Here is a 25,305-nt window from a genome sequence, read left to right on the forward strand (position 1 = left end):
GCGAAGCGGTTAAAAATGCCCCCAATGTAATTAACCCGTTGAGAGAAGATTTTTTTTAATTATCTTGCTTTGTCTTTATTACCTGTGAGCGGCGCTGTCGCTGGCCACTTATAGGCATCACGCGACCCCCGGCTGCAGCCGGCTCTTGTTTCCCCTGATGTCGCGTCAAGTGAGGCGTGACTCGGTGATGCGATCCCCGCGGTGGACGCCGGGCTGTGGGTGGGGTTTCCCCGAGCGTCACACCCAGCATCCACCGCGCACTTTCCCAATGAATACAAGGTAATTGTGATTCACAAAATGTTATACAATTGAACGGTGAAGAAAAACAAAATTACATTTTTACCGCTATAATGTTATTTTAGCCCCAGATTTTACATTTTCACAAGGGAAAATGGGTAAAGATGACCACATAATTTGTTACACAATTTCTGCTGAACGGGGCAATACCCCATATGTGTCTGTACAGTACTGCTTAGCCACATGGTGAGACTCGGGAGGGAAGGAGCGCTATTTGACTCTTGGAGAACAAACTTTAGTAGAACAGTTTGCAGACTCCATATACAGAGCCCCGAAGTGGCAAAAGAGCAGAATCCCCCCTCAAGTGACACCAGTTTGGAAATTACACCCCTATGGAAATTTATATACAGGTGTAGTGATGAATTTGACTCCATGGGTGCTTTCCAGAAACGAGCAGTAATGGATGTTGCGAAGTGAAAATGCAAATATTTCATTATAGTGGCCAGTACATTGTAGTGTCTGGTACATTGCGGTGTCCTTACGTTGTAGCGCCCAGTACATGATTCCCAGCTAGTGCTTTCTGGAGAAATAAATTGGCTCTCCCTGCTACAGTAATGCCAAACATGTGGATGCTAACTGCCCACGGTGGGGCCCAGGAGGAGGGGGCATTTGGATTTGGGAGCTCAGATGTCACTGGATTTCTTTAAGTGGGAGCCAAGTCACTTTTCCAGAACCTTTGTGCTACCAGTAATATGGACACCCCCTATATTACTGTTTACAGATGATGAACCTGAGTGGGGACTTGTTTTTTGTGGGTTGAGTAGAAGCTCTTAATGGTGGCATTTTGGGGTACAGAACATTTTGGATCATATTTATCCTGTGCTGTACGCTGAACACTTACAGTGGGTACGGGAAGTATTCAGACCCCTTTAAATTTTTCACTCTGTTTCATTGCAGCCATTTGGTAAATTCTAAAAAGTTCATTTATTTTTCTCATTAAAGTACACTCTGCACCCCATCTTGACTGAAAAAAAGCAGAAATGCAGACAATTTTGCAAATTTATTAAAAAAGAAAAACTGAAATATCACATGGTCATAAGTATTCAGACCCTTCGCTCAGGCACTTATATTTTAGTCACATGCTGTCCATTTCCTTGTGATCCTCCTTGAGATGGTTCTACTCCTTCATTGGAGTCCAGCTGTGTTTAATGAAACTCATAGGACTTGATTTGGAAAGACACACACCTGTCTATATAAGACCTTACAGCTCACAGTGCATGTCAGACCAAATGAGAATCATCAGCTCAAAGGAACTGCCCAAGGAGCTCAGAGACAGAATTGTGGTAAGGCACAGATCTGGCCAAGGTTACAAAAGTATTTCTGCATTATTCAAGGTTCCTAAGAGCACAGTGGCCTCCATAATCCTTAAATGGAAGAAGTTTGGGACCACCAGAAGTCTTCCTAGACCTGGCCGTCCAGCCAAACTGAGCAATCGTGGGAGAAGAGCCTTGGTAGGAGAGGTAAAGAAAAACCCCAAGATCACTGTGGCTGAGCTCCAGAGATGCAGTAGGGAGATGGGAGAAAGTTCCACAAAGTCAACGATCACTGCAGCCCTCCACCAGTCGGGCCTTTATGGCAGAGTGGCTAGATGGAAGCCTCTCCTCAGTGCAAGACATATGAAAGCCCGCATAGAGTTTTCTCAAAACACATGAAGGACTCACAGACTATGAGAAATAAGATTCTCTGGTCTGATGAGACGAAGATAGAACTTTTTGGTGATAATTCTAAGCGGTATGTGTGGAGAAAACCTGGCACTGCTCATCACCTGCCCAATACAATCCCAACAGTGAAACATGGTGGAGGCAGCATCATGCTATGGGGGTATTTTTCAGCTGCAGGGACATGATGACTGATTGCAACTGAAGGAAACATGAATGCAGCCAAGTACAGAGATATTCTGGATGAAAACCTCTTCCAGAGTGCTCTGGACCTCAGACTTGGAAGAAGGTTCACCTTCCAACAAGACAATAACCCTAAGCACACAGCTAAAATGACAGAGGAGTGGCTTCAGAACAACTCTGTGGCCATTCTTGACTGGCCCAGCCAGAGCCCTGACCTAAACCCACTTGAGCATCTCTGGAGAGACCTGAAAATGGCTGTCCACTAACGTTCACAATCCAACCTGATGGAACTGGAGAGGATCTGCAAGGAAGAATGGAAGAGGATCCCCAAATCCAGGTGTAAAAAACTTGTTGCATCATTCCCAAGAAGACTCATGGCTGTACTAGCTCCAAAGGAGGCTTCTTCTCAATACTAAGCAAAGGGTCTGAATACTTATGACCATGTGATATTTCAGTTCTTCTTTTTTAATAGATTTTCAAAAATGTCTACAGTATTTTTTTTCAGTCAAGATGGGGTGCAGAGTGTACTTTAATGAGAAAAAAAAATAACTTTTTAGAACTTACCGAATAGCTGCAATAAAACAAATAGTGAAAAATGTAAAGGGGTCTGAATACTTTCCGTACCCACTGTACATCGGGGTTTCCATCTAAATCTACAAAATACATGATTCAGATGACACCCCCGAGGGATCCATTCAGAATAATGAGGCAGCAGAGTTACACCGGACTCCGTCTAGCCTCTGGTCGACTGCGCTTTTATGCACGCTGAAAAAGATGGACATCACTGGATCATAGGCCAGACGGCGTCCACAGCGCCTCATTATACGGAATCTTCCCCCGGGGTTCTGTCCGAATCGCAAGCTCAGTCATTTATATGGCAGCATGAGACTTGTTTAAGAATAATATGAAAGTAAAAGATGGAAGTAATATTAAAAAACACAATTAGGAAAATTAAAAATGTGCTTCTTAAATCATTAAGAAGAGGTGTGAATGCGGCCCAGTTATTCATCGGTGCGCAACCGGACTCTGTACAAGAGCAGCCGCGCCATCACCGGACGCTTCTGCTGTGATGTGGACGGCGGATAAAGCTTCACTGCACCGGAGACTTCATACAATATCACACACCGGTCATTATCAGGCGCCGCTAATCATAGTCACATGCCAATCATCATCGTCATACGCCAGTCATCATCATCACACGCCGCTAATCATAGTCACATGCTAATCATCATCATCATACGCCAGTCATCATCATCACACGGCACTAATCATAGTCACATGCCAATCATCATCATCATACGCCAATCATCATCGTCACACGTCACTAATCATAGTCACATGCCAATCATCATAGTCATACGCCAGTCATCATCATCGTCACACGCCACTAATCATAGTCACATGCCAATCATCATCATCATACGCCAGTCATCATCATCACACGCCACTAATCATAGTCACATGCCAATCATCATCGTCATACGCCAGTCATCATCATCACACGTCACTAATCATAGTCACATGTCAATCATCATAGTCATACGCCGGTCATCATCATCGTCACACGTCACTAATCATAGTCACATGCCAATCATCATCGTCATACGCCAATCATCATCGTCATACGTCACTAATCATAGTCACATGCCAATCATCATAGTCATACGCCGGTCATCATCATCGTCACACGTCACTAATCATAGTCACATGCCAATCATCATCGTCATACGCCAGTCATCATCATCACACGCCGCTAATCATAGTCACATGCCAATCATCATCATCATACGCCAGTCATCACCATCACACGCCGGTAATCATCATCACACGCCACTAATCATAGTCACATGCCAATCATCATCGTCATACGCCAGTCATCATCATCACACGTCACTAATCATAGTCACATGCCAATCATCATCATCACACGCCGCTAATCATAGTCACATGCCAATCATCATCATCATACGCCAGTCATCATCATCACACGCCGGTAATCATCATCACACGCCACTAATCATAGTCACATGCCAATCATCATCGTCATACGCCAGTCATCATCATCACACGCCGGTCATCATCGTCATACGCCGCTAATCATAGTCACATGCCAATCATCATCGTCATACGCCAGTCATCATCACACGCCGCTAATCATAGTCACATGCCAGTCATCATCGTCATAAGCCAGTCATCATCATCACACGCCACTAATCATAGTCACATGCCAATCATCATCGTCATACGCCAGTCATCATCATCACACGCCGCTAATCATAGTCACATGCCAATCATCATCATCATCATACGCCGGTCATCATCATCACACGCCGCTAATCATAGTCACATGCCAATCATCATCATCATCATACGCCACTAATCATAGTCACATGCCAATCATCATCGTCATACGCCAGTCATCATCATCACACGCCGCTAATCATAGTCACATGCCAGTCATCATCGTCATAAGCCAGTCATCATCATCACACGCCACTAATCATAGTCACATGCCAATCATCATCATCATCATACGCCGGTCATCATCATCATCATCATCACACGCCGGTCATTATTACACACCTGTGGAAACATCTACAGGAATCTCCTCCTTCCCGTCACTCACACACGGCTGATCCCTCCTCGTCATCGCTTCTTCTTCTGTCTCGTCCTTCACTTTATTCTTAGTCGGATCTTCCTCCTGATATATCAGATGTAACAATCAGCGCAATACAAGAAGCCACCAAAATCTGTGACATCTATGACCTCGATCAGAAATGTCCCCCATATACAGATCCGGTACAGGGCTCAGCACCGTCTACCTGATGATCCTCCGGGATGTTGTGATTCTGCTCTGGACAGTCCTGGGGATACAGAGGACGGGGACATCTCTCTGGTGGATTTCTTTCCATGAGTCCATCTGTAGGAGACACACAGTGACAGAATACAGTGACATGTAAAAGTTTGGGCACCAATGGTCAAAATTACTGTTATTGTGAACAGTTAAGTTGAAGATGAAATAATCTCTAAACGGCCTAAAGTTACAGATGACATTTCCTTTGTATTTTAAGCAAAACAATAAATAATAAATTATATATATTTTCATCTTTTACATTTAAAAAAAAATTCAATAAGGGAAAATGGGCAAATGCAAAAGTTTTGGCACCCAGCAAGGTTAGTAGCTAGTAGCGCCCCCTTTTGAAAGTATCACAGCTTGTAAATGCTTTTTGTAGCCAGACAATAGTCTTTAAATTTTTTTTTGAGGGATTTTCATTCATTCTTCTTTGGAGAATTCTTCCAGTTCTGTGAGATTCTTGGGTCGTCTTGCATCCTCTGCTATTTTGAGGTCTAGCCACAGATTTTCAATGAAGTTCAAATCAGGGGACTATGAGGGCCATTGTAAAACCTTCAGCTTGCGCCTTTTGACGTGTGTTTAGTACCATTATCATTTGTCATCCTCTTTTCACCTTCAGCTTTTTTGCAGATGATGTTATGTTTGCATCAAGAATTTGCTGAAATTTCATGGAATCCATTCTTCCCTCTACCCGTTCCCTGTGCCATTGGCTGCAACACAACCCCAAAACAGGATTGATCCACCACCATGCTTAATGGTTGGCGAGATGTTCTTTTCCTAAAATTCTGTGCCCTTTTTTCTCCACATAACTTTGATCATTGCTCTATTTTAACCTCATCGGTCCACAAGACTTGTTTCCAAAATGCATCAGACCTTCTTAGATGTACTTTTGCATACTTCTGACGCTGAATTTCATGGTGAGGTCGCAGGAGAGGTTTTCTTCTGATGACTCTTCCATGAAGTCCATATTTTTGCAGGTGTCTCTGAAGAGTACAACAATGTACCACAACTCCAGAGTCTGCTAAATCTTTCTGAAGGTCTTTTGCAGTCAGGCGGGGGTTCTGATTTGCCTCTCTAGCAATCCTACTGAAAATTTGCTTGGTCTTCCAAACCTTATCTTGACCTCCACTGTTTCTGTTAACTGCCATTTCTTTATTACATTTTGAACCGAGCAAAAGGCAACTTGAAAACGCTTTGCTCATAGCCTTCTCCTGCTTTGTGGGCCTCCATCATTTTCAGAGTGCTAGACAGCGGATTAGAAGAAGCCATGGCTGCTGTTTATTTGGCACATTGTTAGAGTAGGCTGGGTTTTTATAACACTGGCCTTTCCTAACGATGATAGTGAACGAGCCCTTACCCTAACAGGCTAAGTAAGGTCTGAATCATTGGTCAAAGTTATCTGAGCACACAAATGTCCAAGCGTAATACAAAGGAAATGTGTCATCTTTAACTTTAGGTCTTTTAGAGATCATTTCATCTTCAACTTGCTTAACTGGTCACAATAACAGGAATTTTGACCAGGGGTGCCCAAACTTTTACATGCCACTGTAGATTGTGTCATGTGATCATGAGATGATGGGAGTAGTAGTAGATGGCCACAGAACAGACATGACAGTCTGCCCTCCTCACCCTGCTGATCGGCCCATATTGCGGTCGCCTCTTGTGCTCCATGTATAACCTCAACCTTAATATCAATCAGATCTTCACCCTAAAAAAGAAAAAATGTAAGATGAGCTCAGGTCCAATCACTTCATGGTCAGATATTGTGGGGACTTCAGTGTCGTCTACCTGATGATCCTCCGGGATGTTGCGATTCTCCTCTGGACAGTCCTGGGGATACAGAGGACGGGGACATCTCTCTGGTGGATTTCTCCTCCTGGATCCATCTGTGGAGACACACAGACTGAATACATGACCTGCCGTGTATCTGTCTATATATGAGACTCGTCTCTCAGAACCAGTAATTCTATGTTTATGTATCAGGGAATAAATTACATTGTTGTGGTCCTCACCCCCGATACCAAGGACCCAGCACATTGTGGCCTCAAGTATGAAGTGATAATCAGCGAGGCCAAAGCCTAATGCTCTGCACTCGGAGGATGAAGACCCCGAGGAGAGGGACAGAGAAGACCCTCGTCAGTCAGTGAAGGAGCCGTACTAAAAACACAACTTCTCCAAGTTTCGTCTCCACCAGGGATGGAACCACAGAGGAGCTGGAGAAAGCTCCACATTTCCATCCATTGGTTTCTTCTCTCCTAATTCACTGTATGGAGATTGGGGGAAGGACGGTGGCCATTTACCAGTGATTGTTTTTTGAGAGCTCATGATGTCACCATGTGGACACGGCCTCCCTCCTGGACAGGATCCTCTGGGATCACTAAGAGGAGAGAACCTTCCGTTCTATTAAAAGACGAGTTACCGTGTTTTTCTTCTTCTTTAAATAGAGATAAATCTCAACATCTGCCTCGGTATAAACACTAAAATAAGCAGCAAGTTCTGCGTTTGTCTCTAAAGGAGGAAAAAAGGGCACATGTACGACTAACGTACGAAGTCACAGAACCCGGAAGGACGGTGTTGTGGGGAGCACCCGGTACGCAGCGGTTAGTACCCATCAATGTGTAGAAAGGACAACTAGAGAGCAGGCACCGGGGTCATGGGCGCTTACTGATGCACACGGGGAGCCAAGGAGAGATTGTCTGGTAAGACTCCACAGAAAAGCTCCATAATACATATTCTTCTGAACAAACATCCCTTTAAGGGAGACTTACAATTATTATTACCACCAGACCAGGATCTCAGATTGAAGTCCCCATCATTTTTGCTTTGTCTTCCAAAATTAGAACAAATATATATATATATACAGGGTGGTCCAAAAGTAGGTGGACAGAAAGTGTTATAAGGTTATGAAGGGGAGATTTATCAGACATGGTGTAAATTGAAACTGGCTCAGTTGCCCTTAGCAACCAATCAGATTCCACTTTTCATTCCTCACACACTCTTTGGAAAATGAAAGGTTGAATCTGATTGGTTGCTAAGGGCAACTGAGCCAGTTTCACAGATCTAGTTTTCACAGATAGATCTCCCCCAAATCTGTTTTCTTTTCAGATAATTCAGAAAATTCACATAACACATAATGGCAAATAATTTAAATACAGATCAAAGAAAATGGATTTTAACAGAGTATTGGAAATCTCAAAATGCTGAAACCGTTAGAGCAAATTGGGTTGAAACATTTGGTACTCAAGACCCAAAGAGACAAACCATTTACCGCATTCAATGCCACTGGCTCAATCCTTAATGCTCCAAAAACTGGTCGACCCAAAACAGTCTGTACATAAGATAATAAACAACTTGCTGCTGAAACATTTGTTCAGAGTCCAAAAAAGTCCACCAGAAGAGCCTCTTTGGAATTGGGAATTTCAGGAGCTTCTATCATGCGAATCCTGAAATCTATTGGGTGGAAAGGTTATCGTCCACGTCTAATTCATGAGTTATTGGAGGATGATCCAGACAGGCGGCTGCAATTTAGTGTTTGATAAATCTCCCCCTTCATAACCTTATTACACTTTCTGTCAACCTACTTTTGGACTTTTTTATGTATGTATGTATATATATATATATATATATCTATATATATATATATAGATATATACATATATATAGATAGATAGATAGATAGATAGATAGATAGATAGATAGATAGATAGATATGGTTAGGTCCATATATATTTGGACAGAGACAACATTTCTCTAATTTTGGTTCTAGACATTACCACAATGACTTTTAAACAAAAATTCAGATGCAGTTGAAGTTCAGACTTTCAGCTTTCATTTGAGGGGATCCACATTAAAATTGGATGAAGGGTTTAGGAGTTTCAGCTCCTTAACATGTGCCACCCTGTTTTTAAAGGGACCAAAAGTAATTGGACAATTGACTCCAAGGCTATTTCATGGACAGGTGTGGGCAATCCCTTCGTTATGTCATTCTCAATTAAGCAGATAAAAGGCCTGGAGTTGATTTGAGTTGTGTTGCTTGCATTTGGAAGGTTTTGGTGTGAAGTAAACATGCGGTCAAAGGAGATCTCCATGCAGGTGAAACAAGCCATTCTTAAGCTGCAAAAACAGAAAAAACCCATCCGAGAAATTGCTACAATATTAGGAGTGGCAAAATCTACAGTTTAGTGCATCCTGAGAAAGAAAGAAAGCACTGGTGAACTCATCAATGCAAAAAGACCTGGGCGCCCACGGAAGACAACAGTGGTAGATGATCGCAGAATAATCTCCATGGTGAAGAGAAACCCCCTCACAACAGCCAACCAAGTGAACAACACTCTCCAGGAGGTAGGCGTATCAATATCCAAATCTACCATAAAGAGAAGACTGCATGAAAGTAAATACAGAGGGTTCACTGCACGGTGCAAGCCACTCATAAGCATCAAGAATAAAAAGGCTAGACTGGACTTTGCTAAAAAAACATCTAAAAAAGCCAGCACAGTTCTGGAAGAACATTCTTTGGACAGATGAAACAAAGATCAACCTCTACCAGAATGATGGAAAGAGAAAAGTATGGCGAAGGCGTGGTACATCTCATGATCCAAAGCATACCACATCATCTGTAAAACACGGCGGAGGCAGTGTGATGGCTTGGGCATGCATGGCTGCCAGCGGCACTGGGTCACTAGTGTTTATTGATGATGTGACACAGGACAGAAGCAGACGAATTAATTCTGATGTATTCAGAGCCATACTGTCTGCTCAGATCCAGCCAAACTGATTGGCCATCGTTTCATACTACAGATGGACAATGACCCAAAACATAAAGCCAAAGCAACCCAGGAGTTTATTAAAGCAAAGAAGTGGAATATTCTTGAATGGCCAAGTCAGTCACCTGATCTCAACCCAATTGAGCATGCATTTCACTTGTTAAAGACTAAACTTCAGACAGAAAGGCCAACAAACAAACAGCAACTGAAAACCACCGCAGTGAAGGCCTGGCAGAGCATCAAAAAGGAGGAAACCCAGCGTCTGGTGATGTCCATGAGTTCAAGACTTCAGGCAGTCATTACCAACAAAGGGTTTTCAACCAAGTACTAGAAATGAACATTTTATTTACAATTATTTCATCTGTCCAATTACTTTTGGTCCCTTTAAAAACAGGGTGGCACATGTTAAGGAGCTGAAACTCCTAAACCCTTCATCCAATTTTAATGTGGATACCCTCAAATGAAAGCTGAAAGTCTGAACTTCAACTGCATCTGAATTGTTTTGTTTAAAATTCATTGTGGTAATGTCTAGAACCAAAATTAGAAAAATGTTGTCTCTGTCCAAATACATATGGACCTAACTGTGTGTATATGTATATATATATATATATATATATATATATATATATATACACATATACATATACACATATATACACACAGTACAGACCAAAAGTGGACACACCTTCTCATTTAAAGATTTTTCTGTATTTTCTTGACTATGAAAATTGTACATTCACACTGAAGGCATCAAAACTATGAATTAACACATGTGGAATTATATACTTAACAAAAAAGTGTGAAACAACTGAAAATATGTCTTATATTCTAGGTTCTTCAAAGTAGCCACCTTTTGCTTTGATGACTGCTTTGCACACTCTTGGCATTCTCTTGATGAGCTTCAAGAGGTAGCCACCGGAAATGGTCTTCACTTCACAGGTGTGCCCTATCAGGTTTAATAAGTGGGATTTCTTGCCTTATAAATGGGGTTGGGACCATCAGTTGTGTTGTGCAGAAGTCAGGTGGACACACAGCTGATAGTCCTACTGAATAGACTGTTAGAATTTGTATTATGGCAAGAAAAAAGCAGCTAAGTAAAGAAAAATGAGTGGCCATCATTACTTTAAGAAATGAAGGTCAGTCTGTCCGAAAAATTGGGAAAACTTTGAAAGTGCTACAAAGAAACTGGCTCACATGAGGACCGCCCCAGGAAAGGAAGACCAAGAGTCACCTCTGCTTCTGAGGATAAGTTTATCCGAGTCACCAGCCTCAGAAATCGCAGGTTATCAGCAGCTCAGATTAGCGACCAGGTCAATGCCACACAGAGTTCAGAGGTATGGACAAGCGACAGCAGATTAGGTGGAAAATCATTAGTAAATTAACCCCGACTCTGCTGAGTAACGATCAGACTCCGGTACCGAAAGAAATCATAGGAGAGAACGGACAGAAGAGTTGGGACATCTGCAGACAAAATGTGACCGATGCTCTAAGGAAGGTGAAAGTTTCTGAAAGAAGCCGCCGAGGACGAAGACTCAAGACTGATGAAGACGACAGCGGAGAAACCACGACTCACAGATCAGAAGAGAATAATCAGGGAATGAAAGCTGTGAGAAAATGTAGAGAAAACCAGAGCAAGTCTGGAGAAAAATCATCTATTATAGGACGAGGCCGAGAGACGTCATCACATCCACCGGAGCCAGCAAGAGTCTCCTCTCACCTGGTGATGTCAGAGGCCGGAGCTCCTCCATCATCACCTCCTGGTACCGATCCTGGTGTCCTTCTAGATACTCCCACTCCTCCATGGAGAGATAGACAGCGACGTCCTGACACCTTATAGGAACCTGACAACAACGACACCGTCATCACCCAGAATCCTCCAGTGCTGTCCTGTATAATGTCCCAGCAGTCACCTCTCCAGTCATCACCCAGAATCCTCCAGTGCTGTATTGCATAATGTACCAGCAGTCACCTCCAGTCATCACCCAGAATCCTCCAGTGCTGTATTGCATAATGTCCCAGCAGTCACCTCTCTAGTCATCACCCAGAATCCTCCAGTGCTGTCCTGTATAATGTCCCAGCAGTCACCTCTCCGGTCATCACCCAGAATCCTCCAGTGCCGTCCTGTATAATGTCCCAGCAGTCACCTCTCCGGTCATCACCCAGAATCCTCCAGTGCCGTCCTGTATAATGTCCCAGCAGTCACCTCTCCGGTCATCACCCAGAATCCTCCAGTGCCGTCCTGTATAATGTCCCAGCAGTCACCTCTCCGGTCATCACCCAGAATCCTCCAGTGCTGTCCTGTATAATGTCACAGCAGTCACCTCTCCGGTCATCACCCAGAATCCTCCAGTGCTGTCTTGTATAATGTCCCAGCAGTCACCTCTCCGCTCAGCAGCTCAATCATCTTGTTGCTGAGCTCTAGGATCTTCTTCTTCCTCCTCTCATGTATCGGGGGGTGCGGGGGAGGCTCTGTGATGGGGTCAGGGCTCCGCCCTCCTGACTCCTGGAGATGGATGATGGGAGTCACACCCTCCCCCGGTGTCTTCCTCACTATTGTGTAATCCTGTGTATGGAGAGAGACAGTTAGGGAGAAGAATTCCTTCCTGACTCCAGATCTGACAATCAGTAGAAATCCCGGGATCAATAACCGTCTCCAGTAATCTGGGGCCATAACCTGGAATATTATTACACTCAGGACAGACATTCAGGCCCCTCTACAGCTCTTATAGGGAATCCCCATGACAACTCCTCCTGGCAGAGAGCTGCACACAATCACTGCTCTTACAGTAAAGAATCCTTCTCTTCCTCTTCTGGATTTCCTCTTCCCGATGTCGGACTTGTTACATAACACAATAAAGCTGATAGAAATGTAGAGGAGTTACCTCTCCGCTCAGCAGGGAGATGATCTCCAGGGTGAAGTGTAATAATCTTCTGGTGGTCTCGTCCTCGTCCATCCTCAGAAGGTCATTCAGTAGAAGGAGGGATGAACACTGGATCAGCTGGAGGGCGTCTGTACAATAAAAGGAGAAGATGAAAAGAGAGGACAACATCAGAATCCATTAAAAAACCTTCAGCAAAGGTTTGGGTGTGTCAGTGGTTTGTTTGCTAAGCTTCAGAGCAGGAGGCGCTGTACAATGCAAGCCTGGGTGAAGGTACAACAAAGGCTGGTGAAGGCAACGTAACTGGCGCACCCGAGTGAAAAGGCGGCAGGTTTACACGGACTGTTTGGATCACCCGGCTGCGATCCGGAGGACATTGTGCAAATAAAGATATTTAAAGTTGAACTTTCCTTGGGTCACTGCCCCATTACAATATGGTGGAGAATGCGGGCAGTGTGAACTGAGGCATACCCCAAAAGCTGCATGTCTGTGATCAAGTCTGCAAAGCTACAGCTCAAGCCTGCTGATATGGAGGGGCTACTAAAGCAGTTAGTACTCACCCAGCAGCACCAACATCTCCAGAGGCAACAGCAGGAGCAGCACCAGCAGAGCACTAATGACTTGATTGTGGAACAGATTGCGGCTCTGCGAGAGAAGCCACCCGCACCGACCCCAGAAACTCCTGAGGCCCGGGACAAGGTCCGTTCAGTCTTGAGGAAGCCTAGTCCGGAGGATGATGTAGAAGCCTTCCTCACCATCTACATGCACACCACGGAGTGGGAGAACCTGCCAACTTCCCAGTGGGCTGACGTGGTGGCTCAGTTTCTGATGGGCGACGTGCAGAAGGCCTACTTTGGCCTCAGTTGAGATGATGACCAGGACTATGGGAAGCTGAAAGGTGAGATCCTTGCCCTACTGGGAGCTAATACATATTTGAGAACCCAAAGGGTGTTTTCATGGACCTTTGTGGAGGCCGGGACCGCCAGGTCTCAGGCATATGACTTGCTGCAGCTAGTTAAAAGGTGGCTCCAGCCTGAGACTTTGACTCTGGCCCAGATGGTGGAGAGGGTGGTGGTCGATCGGCTAGAGAGAACTCTGCCAGCAGCTATACAGAGTTGGGTGCGGCAAGGGGACCCAGGCACTTTAGACCAGGTGGTTAGCCTGATCGGGCGGTACACGGCCACTCAGGACTTCATACGGGACTCTGCCCCACTGCGACTATCACGCCGGACCCTGCAAGCCCAGGAGCCGGTGAAAGGGTCACGTCCCTCTGCTGGGGTCAGTACCGAGCCCATAATGAGGGGGTACCCTGGAGTGAGGGAGGCAGACCAGTGTCCCCTAAAAAGGTCTCAAAGACTAATGGTGCCTCCACTATCAGGTGCTGGCAGCGCCAAGGGCCAGGACATGTGGCTGACAACTGCCCTCTGACTGTTGAACCCATGGACTGTGGGTTCACACGCAGAGTCTCGATGTATGCCCAGACAGTCTGCACCGTGACTGCAGACGGTGCGGGCAGCGAACCCCAATTGTGCCAGGTACTCGTCAACCAGAAGGAGGCTCTCTTGGACTCAGGGAGCCTAGTGACTCTGGTCCATGGGTCACTGGTTGCCAAGGAGAACCCCAGTGGATGGAAAGTCGGGGTTGTTTGCATACATGGGGACCTCCGAGAGTACCCGACAGCAGAGGTTACTTTTTCCATCCCGTGTGGGTAGATGAAACATGTGGTGGGAGTGGTGAAGACCCTACCTGATGGGACTGTTTTGGGAAGATACTTGCCCCTATACTGGTCCCTATGGGAGAACAAAATTAACCCTCCCAGGGTAAATGTCCCGGCATGGAACCCAAAGATTCCGAGTCATGGATACCTGCCGTAGGGGTCGCCGACCTAGTGTAACCCAGATAGGTTAACCTAGAGGTATTGGCAGGAGAGGTTGAGGAGACCCCATCGATCCCAGAGCTGGAAGTGTCCCCTGGTACTTTTGGGACAACTCAGCTGCAGGATCCAACTCTAGCCTGCGCATGAGAAAGGGTGGTAGAAATAAATGGGGTGCCTCAGCAACCGGGTGCAGAGGCGGTTTTCCCATACATGGCTGTCAACCAGGATCTATTATATAGAGTTGATAAAATCCGGGATGAAGTGGTGGAACAGCTGGCAGTCGTACCGCCGGGCGCTGCTAGAGATGGCTCACGCTCTCACACACACACACACGCTGGGTGGACACCTAGGGATGAAAAAAACCCCACAAGAACGTATTTTGCAGTGATGCTTTTGGCCCGGGATTTATGCCGAGGTACAGAGGTATTGTGAGTCGTGTCCCAAGTGTCAACTTACCACACCCACTGCAAATTTCCAGACTCCATTGGTACCTCTACCCATTATAGGAGGTACCTTTTCAGCGGATTGCAATGAATATGGTGGGGCCTATAGTAAAATCTGCCCGTGGCCACCAACATATTTTGGTGGTAGTAGATTATGCCACCCGTTACCCGGAGGCAATACGTATCCCTTGCGAGCTGTTTGCCATGTTCTGCCGCCTTGGGCTACCCAAGGAGATCAAGTGGCAAGGGCCAAATGAAGTCCGGGAAAAGGTGGGGGAGGTGAATTACCGAGTGTACCAGCTCGGAAAGAGAAAACCGGAACAACTGTATCATGTGAACCTGCTAAAAGCCTGGAAAGTCCGGGAATGTTTGATTATGGATGAGACGCCTGTCGTACCGTCTGGGAACCCTCTGACACCAGCCAGGGATGAGGTCGGGTGTGAGGTTAAAATAAGTGATGCTCTCACTAAACAGCAGCGATGGGAGGCTCGGAATTTGATGCAGCAGAATACAGACGTATTCTCACTACTTTCTGGCCATGCATCTGTGATCCGACATGACACTGTCACCGAGCCTCGGGTAAGGGTACAAGTGAAACCGTACTGTGTACCACCCTCCAGGCTCCTCCAGCCAGTTCCTGGATCACTTTGCCACCTGGCTTCCTCACTTTCTATCCTGTGACATCCCCACCCTCATCATGGGAGACTTTAATATCCCCATCAATGATCCCCTCTCCCAATCTGCCTCTCATCTACTTTCTCTAACCCCCTCATTCGGCCTCTCACAGGTCACTAATTCTCCTACACATGAAGATGGGAATACTCTGGACCTGGTTTTCTCCCGTCTATGCTCGCTGCATGACTTTACTAACTCCCCTCTCCCTCTCTCGGACCACAACCTTGTTTTCTTCTCTGTCAAGAACTGTCTCCTCCCCCGGGACACCCCCCTGACCACACTTATAGGAATACATGTACCATTAATACCCAGCAGCTTATGGACAATCTCCACACGTCTTCAGCCCCCATCTCCTCCCTCTCCTGTCCAGACTTCGCATTGTCACACTACAATAATACACTGAAGAGTGCCCTAGATGAAGTAGCACCTTCTACATGCAGAAAGACCCGACACAGACAACGGCAGCCCTGGCACTCAATGGAAATACGTTTTTTTCAGCGTTGCTCAAGATGTGCTGAGCGTCAGTGGAGAAAATCTCTTTTAGCAGAGGACTTCATCCACTATGAATTCATGCTCAAAACATATAACTCTGCCCTTCATCTGGCCAAACAATCCTACTTCACCACCCTCATCACTTCACTGTCCAACAATCCAAAATGACTGTTTGAAACCTTAAACTCCCTCCTGAAACCTAACGCACAGGCCCCCATCACCAACCTCAGCGGTGAGGATCTGGCCACTTATTTCCTAGAAAAAATCAACCACATCCATCAGGACATCTCAGCCCAATCTCCTCAGTGCCTGGATCCCCTTCCCTGCCGCATTTCAAGCTCTTTAGCCATCTTTGAGCCTGTTACAGAAGAAGTTACCCAGCTTCTCATTTCTTCTCGACCTACAACCTGCAACAGTGACTCCATTCCTTCACATCTGCAGTCTCTCTCACCGGTGGTCACCACTCACCTGACTAAAATATTTAACCTCTCTCTTTCTTCGGGTATCTTTCCGTCATTTAAACATGCCATCATAACCCCTTTACTTAAAAAGCCATCCCTGGTCCAGAACTGCACTGCTAACTACAGACCTGTCTCTAACCTTCCTTACATCTCTAAACTCCTGGAACGCTTGGTCCACTCCCGTCTAATCCGCTATCTCTCAACCCTCTACAATCTGGTTTCCGCTCCTTACACTCCACTGAAACTGCCCTCACTAAAGTCTCTAATGATCTACGAACAGCTAAATCCAAAGGTCACTGCTCCCTGCTGATTCTCCTGGATCTCTCGGCTGCATTTGACACTGTGGATCACCAGCAAATCCTTACTATGCTCCGCTCTATAGGCCTCAAGGAAACCGTTCTCTCCTGGTTCTCCTACATCTCTGACTGCTCCTTCACTGTATCTTTTGCCGGCTCCTCTTCCTCTCCTCGTTCCCTTACTATCGGGGTCCCGCAGGGTTCAGTTCTAGGCCCCCTCCTCTTCTCTCTATACACTGCCCCTATTGGACAAACAATCAGCAGATTTGGGTTTCAGTATCATCTCTATGTTGACGACAAATAATACACCTCTTCACCTGACATCACCCCTACCCTAATAGAAAATACCAAGGATTGTCTGTCTGCTGTCTCTAACATCATGTCCTCCCTCTATCTTAAACTGAATCTCTCCAAAACTGAACTTCTTGTGTTTCTCCCCTCTACTAACTCAACTCTACCTAACATCGAAATTACCTTGGAGGGTTCAACCATAACTCTCAAGCAGCATGGCCGCTGCGTTGGGGTCATATTCGACACTAACCTTTCTTTTACTCCCTATATCCGATCACTCACCCGCTCTTGTCACCTGCATCTTAAAAACCATCTCCAGAATCCGACCTTTTCTCACCTTTGAAACTGCTAAAACTCTTACTGTCGCTCTTATTCACTCTCGTCTGGACTACTGCAACTCTCTTCTGATCAGTTTCCCTCTTACCAAACTTTCTCCTCTCCAATCCATCCTGAATACGGCAGCCAGGGATGTATTTCTGTCCAGCCGCTTCACCGATGCCTCCATCTTGTGCCAGTCATTACACTGGTTACCCATTCGCTACAGGGTCCAATATAAACTCATTGCTCTCACCCACAAAGCTCTCCACAGTTCTGCACCGCCTTATATCTCCTCTCTCATCTCTGCCCATCGCCCTACACGTGCCCTCCGTTCTACAAATGACCTAAGCCTAACATCCCTCATAATCCGAACCTCGCACCTCCGTCTCCAAGACTTCTCTCATGCTGCCCAAGTTCTCTGGAATGCTCTACCCCAGACGATCTGACTGATGCCTAGCCCCCATGTCTTCAAGCGCGTTTTAAAAACCCATCTCTTTAAACAAGCCGACCACCTTAACTACTCAGTAAACCAACTTTCCCCTGTCCCCTCCTAAATATTATTCAGAATCTGTTCCCTACTCTTCATCTGTCTCCACACCCTCCATGCACAAGATAACTGCACTCGATACTTGATTATTGCACTTATACATACGGGCTGATGACCGGATCATGCAGCTTTATATGAAAATCCCTATTTATTATAATTGTCAGACCTGAAATAACAAGCACTTTGCACCTACTGTGTCCCCCCATTCCCTTGTAGATTGTAAGCATGCGAGCGGCCGGACCCTCGCTCCTAATGTAACTGTTTAAACTGTCTTACCTTGTATTGAATTTATTGTCTGTACATGTCCCCGCTTAATTGTAAAGTGCTGCGGAATATGTTGGCGCTATATAAATAAAAATTATTATTATTAGGAATTGGGTACAGTGTAGTGGTGAACGCAATAGTTTAGGATAGAAACAGTTAATGTGTTTAGCAATAGCTGCAGAGCAGGAGGAGCCGGGGTAGTTACCAGGAGGTTTAGTGACTGCAGCAGGGGAGTAACGGGGAAGTCTGCCCAGCAACCAAAGGAGGATTGGTGATTGGCCTAGTCAAAAGGGGAGGAGATTAGGCCAGGGCGGAGTAATGGTTTTTCCTGTCAGTTAGTTCTGAGGGAGGGATGTGACAGAGCAGTAGCTGGAGGTCCAGGGGGCACAGAAACCCGGTCTGACCAGCAGCAGAGCAGCGTTAGTCAGGAACTCTAAAACGACTTTCCCTTAATGTTCGGGGCCTACGGTCCACAGGAGTCAGCAGAGTAGCTTGTCTTAAAATCTTCCCAGAAGGGGAAGTCGGACGGGGAATAGTACAGAGGAAAGCCTTAGTTACTTACCGGTACCGGGAATTTTCGGAGCCCACGACAGCACCACGAGAGAGAGGATCCGCCCATCAAGGACAGGAAACCTACAGGTTAAAAAGGGCAGCACCTCTCTCCCGCTTCAGTTTAGTTAACAGAGCATGAGAGGACCGCCAAGGTTAATTACAACAAAACAAATTCATTTTAAGCCAATTACTTTAACTAACTTCCCCTGAAGGTGCAAAAAAGGAAAATAACTCTATGGGAGTGCAAAAAAAACACCAGTGTAGGGAGGGAATATAAGGGTGCTGTCATGGGCTCCGAAAAATCCTGTTAACGGTAAGTAACTAAGGCTTTATTCGTACTTCCATAACAGCACCACGAGAGAATTACAGAGACGAAAGGAGATTAGGGAGGGACCACAGCTTGAAGCACCCTTCTCCCGAAGGTGAGATCAGAAGAGTCACCTAAATCCAATCTATAATGCCTATAGAAGGTGGAGGGAGAAGACCAGGTGGCAGCCTTACATATGTCTTCAATGGAAACCCCCGTCTTCTCGGCCCAGGAAGTTGCTACTGCTCTGGTGGAATGTGCCCTCAACCCTTCCGGTACTTCCTTATCCCCCGAGGAGTAGGCGAGGGTGATGGCCTCTCTAATCCACCTCAAAATTGTAGATTTTGAAGCTTTACAACCCTTCCTAGCCCCCTGATGGCATATAAATAGGGAACTATCTTTCCTAAAACTCTGTGAAACCTCCAGATATTTAAGCACGTACCTTCTAACATCTAATGTATGTAGTTTCTCCTCTTTCTGACTTTTAGGGGGAAAACAAAAAGTTGGAAGATTTACCTCTTGAGCTCTATGAAAACGTGAGACTACTTTTGGAAGAAAATCTGGGTCAGGCTTTAGTACAATTCTATCATCCATAATTTGAGTAAATGGTGGGGATATAGAAAAGGCCTGTATGTCACTTACTCTTCTGGCCGAAGTTAGGGCCACTAACAGGGCTGTTTTAAGAAGAATAATCTTATGGGTGGCTGAATCTAGAGGTTTGAAGGGGGGGTTAGTCAAGGCATTTAAGACCAGGTTTAAATCCCAGGGAGAGGGTCTGGATTTAATAATAGGTCTACATCTGAAAGAGGCTTTTATAAACCGTGCTACCCAATAATTAGCTGCTATATCAAAAGCAAATAAGGCTCCTAAAGCCGAAACTTGTACCTTCAAAGTACTAGTGGTTAGGCCCTGTTCTAAACCCCGCTGTAGAAACTCTATTATCTTCCCAATAGGGATCCCATCCTCTAGTTTGAATTCTGCAAAGGACAGGAACTTTCAAGAAGTTCTAGCATAGATGCGGGCTTTCTGCTAGATAGGAGAGTGTTTACTAAATTCGTGGAAAACCCTTTGCTGGTTAACAGTGCCCTTTCAAATTCCATGCCGTTAAATGGAGATTTGAGGCTGGAGGATAGGAAACCGGACCCTGAGTAAGAAGGTCCGGAAATTCCGGAAGGACCCAAGGGTCTGATACTGACATTCTGCGGAGACAAGAGAACCATGGCTTCTTGGGCCAAAAGAGGATCATTCTGGCTCTGTCTGCCCTGATCTTCCTTAGGACTGACGGAAGCAGGACCATAGGATGGAATATACACGCCAAAGGAAACGCCCAGGGAATCATAAAGGCATCCACTGCCAGGGGCTTTTCTCTGGGGTTTAGAGAACAAAACGTTGCCAACTTCCGATTGGATTTCGTCGCGAAAAAGTCCACTGCTGGAAGACCCCACATTGCCACAATCTTGGAGAATATTTGAGGGTTCAAGGACCATTCTCCTTCTTTTAGGGAATTGCGGCTGAGAAAATCTGCTCTGATGTTTTCTTTTCCTTTTAGATGAACCACAGAAAGGGAGAGAAAATGATCTTCTGCCTTCTGAAGAAGTCTGTCTGCTACTCTCATTAAGTCTTTTGAACGGGTTCCCCCTTGATGATTTATATATGCTACTGAGACTTGATTGTCCGAGAGTATACGGACATCCTGGCCCTGTAAATATACAAGGAACCCATTGAGCGCATAATCAACCGCCAAAAGCTCCTTAACATTCGAGGAAAACTGTACCTCATTTTCTGACCAGGTTCCCTGAATTAAGTTATTTCCAAAATGAGCTCCCCAACCTGTAGCACTTGCATCTGTAGTCAAAACTGCAGTAGGTTTACTTTCCCAAGGGACTCCCCTAGAAAGATTAGTGTATACCAACCACCAACGAAGGGATTGTAAGGAATGAGGGGCCAAAGTAAACTCCTGGTCTAGATATCCATCTAGAATTGAGTCATTATATAATACATCCCATTGAAGAGCCCTTGAGTGAAATTGGGACCAAAGCACCATAGTAAAACTTGAGGCCAGGGTACTTAATAATGACATGGCTTTACGAAGTGTCATAGAGGGTCTATCCATACAATGTCTCACTAGTCACTGGATTTTTGCAATCTTCTCATCTGATAAATGGCATAACTGTCTTTCTGAATCTAAAATGACCCCCAGGAACTGTTGGGCTTTTTGAGGGGTCAACCTAGATTTTTCCAGATTTAGAAACCAACCTAGGCCTTGTAGGACAGAAATTGTTACCTGAAGATGGGCCTCGCATTGTACAAAGGAATTCCCCACTATCAGGAAATCATCGAGGTAAGGGATTATTAAAATATCCTTTTCTCTTATATGGGCCATAACTTCTGCCACCAGTTTGGTAAAAACTCTCGGGGCTATAGCCAACCCAAAGGGAAGAGCGGTATACTGGAAGTGTTTTACTACCCCTTTTATTTTGATGGCCAATCTTAAATACTTTTGATAATCCTTATAAATGGGAACATAGTAATAAGCGTCTTTAAGGTCTAGGACTACCATATAGCAGTGGGGAAAAAGCAATTTTATTATTGTTTTTAATGATTCCATCTTAAAGGTGTCTATTTTAAGAAACCTATTTAAGCATTTTGAATTTATAATGGTCCTGAAACACCCATTTGGTTTGGGGACCAAGAAGAGCGTGGAGTAGAATCCGTGTCCCTCTTCTGTTTTCGGAACCTCAATCAGGACGTTTTTCTTGATTAGGTCTTGAATTTCCGATATGAGGGCAGTTTGCCGCTCTGGGGAGGAACTAGAGGGAATAATTACGAATCTTCTGTAAGGAATGGCTTGAAATTGGAATTTAAGACCAAATCTAATCAGGCTCAAAATCCAATTGCTATGTGAAATACGTTCCCAAGCCGGAAAAAAGAACAACAATCTCACTCCCACCTGGGCCGATTGTGATTCCCCTGGTTTCTGCTCATCTCTGGAGGAAGAACCAAAGAGTAGGCCTCTACCTTTGCGACTTCTTTCCTCGAATTTCTCTTGTTCTCTAAAGAATCTTCTTCGGACAAACTTCTTTTTCCGAAAAGATTTCTTAAAAGAGGGTAGAGGTACAGACGGAAAGCCCTCTTAGGATCTCCAGCTTTCTCCAACAGATCATCCATGGTTTGGCCGAAAAGATATTCACCCTCACAAGGAATTGTACAAAGTCTAGATTTCGTTTGTACATCTCCAGGCCAGCACTTAAGCCAAAGGGCTCGCCGAGCAGCATTTGAAAGAGCTGACGATTTCACTGCTAGTCTAACTGAGTCCGCAGATGCATCAGCAAGAAAGGCCGCTGCACCCTGGACTAGGGGGAGAGAAGAAATAATCTCCTTCCTGGAGACACCCTCCTTTAGTTGGTTGTCTAGCTGTTCCAGCCAGACCATCAGGGCTCTGGAAGTGCAGGTGGCAGTACTACTGGTTTCAGGGCTCCTGTAGCTGTCTCCCAAGCACCTTTAAAAAAGGTATCTGCTCGTCTGTCCAGGTGGTCTCTTAAAGCTCCCATGTCGTCGAAGGGGAGAGAAGGCTTTTTTGATGCCTTAGCAATGGCAAAATCAAGCCTTGGTGCCTTTGACCAGGAGGAGCATGCGGTATCATCAAATGGATACCTCCTTTTGAAAGAGGGAGGGATGCTGCCCTTCCTGTCTGGCTTTTGCCACTCTCTATCAATGAGATCCTTAATTTTTGTATTGATGGAGAAGCATCTTTTCTTTTTTTGACCTAATCCTCCAAACATTACATCCTCTAAAGACTTCTCTGGTCTAGTGTCCACAATGCCCATGGTAGAACGGACAGCTTTCACCAAGGCATCCACCTCATTTAGAGGAAAACATTGTCTCTCAGATTCGTTATCTGAGGAATAGAGGGAAGAGGAAGAAATATCTGAGATATAGGAGTTTGAGCCTGGTCGAGGGTCCTGAGGAGAATGTCTGGCCTCAGAATTCCCTCGCAAAGCCTTGCCTACTTCTTTTTTAATTAGAGTTTTTAGACCCAAAGAAAACCCTAGGGTTTCTTCCGTCATCACCTTGTCATTACAAGGCTGGCACAACTTCGTAATATATGCATCAGGGAGCGGGCTGCTGCATAGGGCACATTCCTTATGCTTTTATTTAAATGGACATTTCTGGCTCTGAAAACATTTTATAGACAGAGAAGTAGAAGAAAAAATTAGTAGAACTTTCACGAAGATTCCACTTACACCCTGGCATATGCAGTACCGTAGAAGCAGAGGAATCCTTCTTAACCGGCGGAGGATCTCTCTGAACGACAGGACCTTCCTTCCTGCTTTTTGTGGTGAATTTCGTAGTTGAACGACTGGACCCGGATCGGGAACGACGTTGCACCGCCTGTTGTGAGGGCTCCCCAGAGGGCTGCTCCTGCTGCAGTTGTTCTTGCTGAGGTGATAGCTCCTGTGTATCTCCAATTGCCAACGAAAAAACAAGGGGCTGGGAAGCACCTCCGTATGTAACCAGGTCTATTTCTATACTGGCCATACAGGTACCTGTGTGGAAAGGGGGGGCCTCCCCCCCCCACCCGGGGTGGGCAGAACACTACTCCCAGCAGTACCGGTGGGACGCCCATCCTGTTGCGGTGAACAATATTCCGGCGTCCACACTCTGCTCGCATGCGGCCCATACTTCCTGGCCGCGTGCGAGCTGCGCCCACTTCCGGTGGAGGTCAGCGCACCGGAAATACGTCACAGAGCAGCCGTCACAGGGCCTCGGCGGCGGGGAACGTGCAGATCTCTTGAATAGTGTAGCGGGGGGTGGGTTGCCTGCATGCGGTCCCACACATCACAGACCATCCAGCTTCACCCAGGGGATATCGCGCTGACCGCAACGCACACGGAGACGCCCCAATGAGCCCTGCCATGGCGTCTCCAGAAAGAACAGGACCGACTAGGGCAGGAACTTAACCGCTCTGGGCACCCTGTCTATCCATCTGGGGAAGAGACCGATCTTAATCCTGCATGTACCTGATAGGTCTCCCATCAAGGACAGGAAACCTAAACTGAAGCGGGAGAGAGGTGCCGCCCTTTTTAACCTGTAGGTTTCCTGTCCTTGATGGGTGGATCCTCTCTCTCGTGGTGATGTCATGGGAGTAAGAATAAATGGAACGGGACTCTTAAAACTGCGAGCGTCTCAGAGGCCAAAGAGGTCGACTATGGAAGGGACATCTCAGGACAAACAGACGGTGAATATTAACATATGCTGTGCAATGAACTGTGAACCTGGAAAAGGATGCGCCCAATACTGCGTGTTCCCTCATGGTGAAGTTGGACGGTTAAGTAAAGTTCTTTTTTATAAAACGGAGTGGAAGTCCCCTATCGTGTGTGCGGCGGTTACTAAAGTGGAAAAACCGAAGACAGCAGAGATCTGTGACCAAAACGTGAGTGTTCTGCACCACACGCACAGCACAGGAGAATTGGGACATTTGTCTTTGTCAGGGAGCCAGGGTGTAGGAACACAACAGTCCCTCACCACTACTACCACCCTCACAAAAAATGCATAGGCCAGACTGTAATCTCAAGGAATCAAGGTGTAGCTACAGTCACCACTGGCAGCACTGTGAGGGACAGCTGTAACTGCGCCCCGACACTGAGTGATGGTCGCTCTGTACTGATGCACTGCTGAGCCGGCTGTCAGTCTCAGTCCCAGGCGCAGTTACAGACGCCGCTCAGTGCTGCGTACGGTGACTGTATCTGCGTTGGCGCCTGCATGACTGAAAGCCGGCGGCTGGAGATCACAAGGGACGATATAACGACAATCACTGAATTCTGCCCCAAATATCCGACATTTATCAGGAAGAATCTGGAGGAAAAGCCACAAACTCCACCGCGGCCTCCTCCGCCGACATGACCGCTCATTATCAGCCTCGTAGGAGGTCGGTCACCGTGGTAACTACACCGCCAGTGGAGGATGGTCACCGTGGTAACTACACCTTCAGCGGGGGACGGTCACCGTGGTAACTACAGCGCCAGCGGGGGACGGTCACGGGGGTGACTCCACGCAAGTAACAGGACCCCCTCCTCACCCACGCAGTCCCACACCTACAGAATCCCCCTGCTCCCTGTGCAGCCCCCATACAGGAACATCCACTTATC

General features: G+C 46.0%; 1 pseudogene; it reads right to left on the reverse strand.

Annotated features, from left to right (window-relative positions):
- The window catches only part of LOC141212366 (uncharacterized), a 288,826-nt pseudogene that overhangs the window by 263,357 nt on the left and 164 nt on the right, over positions 1-25,305 (reverse strand).

The sequence above is a fragment of the Phyllobates terribilis genome, unplaced genomic scaffold, assembly GCF_046119375.1.
Source record: "Phyllobates terribilis strain yellow unplaced genomic scaffold, ASM4611937v1 Scaffold_171__1_contigs__length_4068163, whole genome shotgun sequence".
NCBI classification, from domain to species: Eukaryota; Metazoa; Chordata; class Amphibia; order Anura; family Dendrobatidae; genus Phyllobates; species Phyllobates terribilis.